Source organism: Protopterus annectens, chromosome 5.part0 (genome assembly GCF_019279795.1).
Source record: "Protopterus annectens isolate FY-2018-M chromosome 5.part0, PAN1.0, whole genome shotgun sequence".
Classification (NCBI taxonomy): Eukaryota; Metazoa; Chordata; order Ceratodontiformes; family Protopteridae; genus Protopterus; species Protopterus annectens.
Window position 1 is genome coordinate 584499580 of NC_056735.1, and position 3673 is coordinate 584503252.

Genomic DNA, 3673 nt, shown 5'->3' on the forward strand with positions numbered 1-3673 from the left:
TGTCAATCACAGTTTATTTATTCCACTGCATTAATGCCAGTTATAGCTTGACTCCATATGTTAGTTTTCTCTGACTGCCCCCACCACCCATTTTTCAAAAAAGGCTTTTTCAATATGTCCTCAGAGCAGCTATGAGAATGTGATTTTCCTAAGAACTAAAGTTGTTTCTCCTGTGCCATGTTCTTTGATGTTGTATCATATTATACTCTGCAATCATATATGGTGACAAAGTAGTACCTGCCGACCTTGAACGATACTTTAATGAAATAGTGATCATTCATATCAGCATGTTAAATAAAGTGAAGAGAGGTGATAAGCACACTGAACCATTAATTCTGAGTTGTGGATCTGAGTTTTCCTGGCAGCGCTGCCTGTAATTTTTACTTCTCATCTATTGCAATAGCAATAGATAAGCTTGGTATGTGCTTGTAGTGAGGGTGTGGTAGTATTTTATGTACTAGGTAATGTATGTCAGCAATTAATTTAATTAATGTGGCTTGTAGTCTGGTCCTGACCAATACCCATTATGAGAGACCATTGTCAGCAGCGAGACACTTAACATGTGTAGGCAGTAGTGAAAATGGAACCATACCTCTCAACCTGGAAACATCAAAAATCTGGACAAGGCCCATGAAAAATAGGTACAAATCTGTATGCTGATTAACGTAACATTAGCATACATAATCACATAGCCCCACCCACTCCAATGGAATTGTGGGATACCAACTTTCAAATGCAAACTGAAGAACAGACAACCAAAATATGGCACCAGAGTCCCCATGCAGCCATTCCAATGTCCCATTACCTGGCCATTTCATCCTATTTACCATAAACACTAATGTGCATACTGCTTTACTTCTGCAATGATTATATGAATTTTATTTTTACATTTTATAGCAGAATGCACAAACACAAATAGACAACTGTTAAACAAAGCAATACTGTCTCACAATGAAAACAGACTTAGCATTAAAACTTCTCTCATTCATTGAAACAGCATTGAAACCCACACCACATCCAAAGAAAATGCATCTGGCCACAGTGGCCAGTGATTGATAAAGCTTACCTTTGGGCTGTTTTCAAATCATAGGGCCCTTGCACACAAAACAAGAAACATACATGTGTATTTTTGATATACCTTCCTGACTTTATTAAATTATATTCATTGCATAATACAGCATACTTGTTAGACTTAAAGTGCATTTTAAGTTTAATTTTTGAACATTTTTCCTGTAGGCAATGAAATAAAATGCATGAACCAATAATAACAAAACTGCCCAATTCAGAACATTTCCGTCATAAAAGTCTACTTACACACACACACACACACACACACACACACACACACACACACACACACACACACACACACACACACACACACACACACACACACACACACACACACACACACACACACACACACACACACACACACACACACACACACATATACACACACACACACACACACACACGCTGTATATATATATATACATACATTTTTACACACACACACACATACACATATATACATACATACATTTTTACACACACACACACACACACACATACACACACACACATATATATATATATATGTATATATATATATATATATATATATATATATATATATATATATAATGATGAAGATGTGCTTGGAAGGTGTAAAACAGGATGGCAGTCAGAGCTGTGGGTCATATTTTCTCTGTCTAGGTCCTACCTCTGTCCTCTGTTAGAATATGTGGCACACAGTATGGTTTTGAGCACAGTACAAATTTGAAACAGGGATATAGGATGGGGTTGCCAGTGGTACTGAATGTGTTTTCTGGAAACAAGTTGGCTGTTGATCTTTTATTATTCCAGGAATCAGTCATCCCTTAAGAAGGTGCCTTATCACTCAAGGGAGATGTCTGTTCTTTCAACTATAACTAAATCCACTGCTAATTTTATAGTGCTCTGGAAGAACATACACTGAAGTAAAAGCATTTTAGTTAAAAATATATATGAACCTTGTCAGAACATTAATCAGTAATTGTTAGAAAAACAATAATGAAAAGCAAAACTGTGAACTATAAAATAGTAGAATCTACCCGTGTAGTATGCTATTCATTATCTGCCAAAATTAACTGGAATTTTGCTGTACCTCAGACTTCTCAAACTGTATGGCTGCCTTTTGCTTACAAAATTCAATAGCCCAACACATCATGTGACCTTATCATATAAATATCACCTAATGACAACTCTGAACAGCAAAGGCCTTCTCACATATTTGTGTAAGACTGCTAATTGTCTATTCCTTCCATATGTGTGTGTTTGTGTATGTGAGAGCCGCTATTTATGTTGAACACATCATAGTTAAGTATCACAATAATTCAATACTTAACAAGATTTGTTAGATTGGTTGAGGACATGCATTCTTGTAACATATTCATTTACACTCTTATTATTTGCAAATAACACCCCCCCCCCCCCCCACACACACACCTAATGAAAACGGCAGCTAAAACCCTTCTAATTTCTAACAAAAATGGCAGGGCAGCAGCATATCCAGCCTCGTATACCACACCAGGTCTACTTACCTCTGCTTCTAAACATACCCAGGCTCGCACAGAACACCTCTGCTGCAGCATATGTAAACATTAACTCTGCAGGCATCTCTGGTTTGGGTCCATTCCTCTGTAGTCCTTCCTTCTCTTATCAGCAGCAGCATAGATTCTTCTCATAAGCAGCATAGATCCTTCTCATAACGGCAGCAGCATACGTTATTCCCACTAAGGATTTGGAACCTTTGAGCAGTTGGAAATGCCCTTCAACTCAATTCTGACAGGCTGTTTGTGTTTTACGGAGCTGGTGTCATCTCGCATGTAATGATGTCAGCTCAAAAGCCAGGAAATATAAAAGTTTTAAAAAATAAAAGCACTGTGATATCAGAAATTAAGGGGTGCCACTCGGGAATCGTGGCACCCCATTATTTGCACACTAAAACTCTGTAAAAAATTAATAATTTGGTACAGCTGGGAGGTCTGAATGGAAAACATTTCCAGCGATGTCATGTGTAATCCAAAAAATACCATAAAATGTCATGTCTTACCAGTAAATATAGGCTGCTGCTCAACAGATCATACTGAAATACGTTAACTACCTTTTCCTGATAATTGTTATCCTCATTGTTTAATAAATGGTTTTAATTTATTTGTGCTTTTCTTGAGCCTTAGCAAAAGTATAGAGCATAGCAAAGCTTAAAATTGTGCACTGAAGCTATTTGATATAAGCCGTGTCTGATATGAGAACTACTTATGCAAATGAGGCCTATCCACACAGAGCTCTATGGCCTGCATCAAAGAGCATGTATATCCTCTCTTATAGTGAAAATGCATTTGGATTGTTGAGAGTGAGCTAAACTTAGCTCATGAATGCACATAAGTACCTCTCATGTCTCAGACTCACTGCAGTATGCTATACGTTCTGTACGGCACACATGTATATGATAGGCTAAGGCCAGCCGTAAGTGTTGGAGGCTGCTGTCTTTAGATCGTATGTTATTTCCTCTGCAAAGTCCATACCATAGGGGAATGTAGCACTTCACGTCACTTCCACAACATTCCCTTAGATATCAATACTGAATTTCTTGAGTGCCACCCCTGTTAGTGCAACAGGAATGTATTTC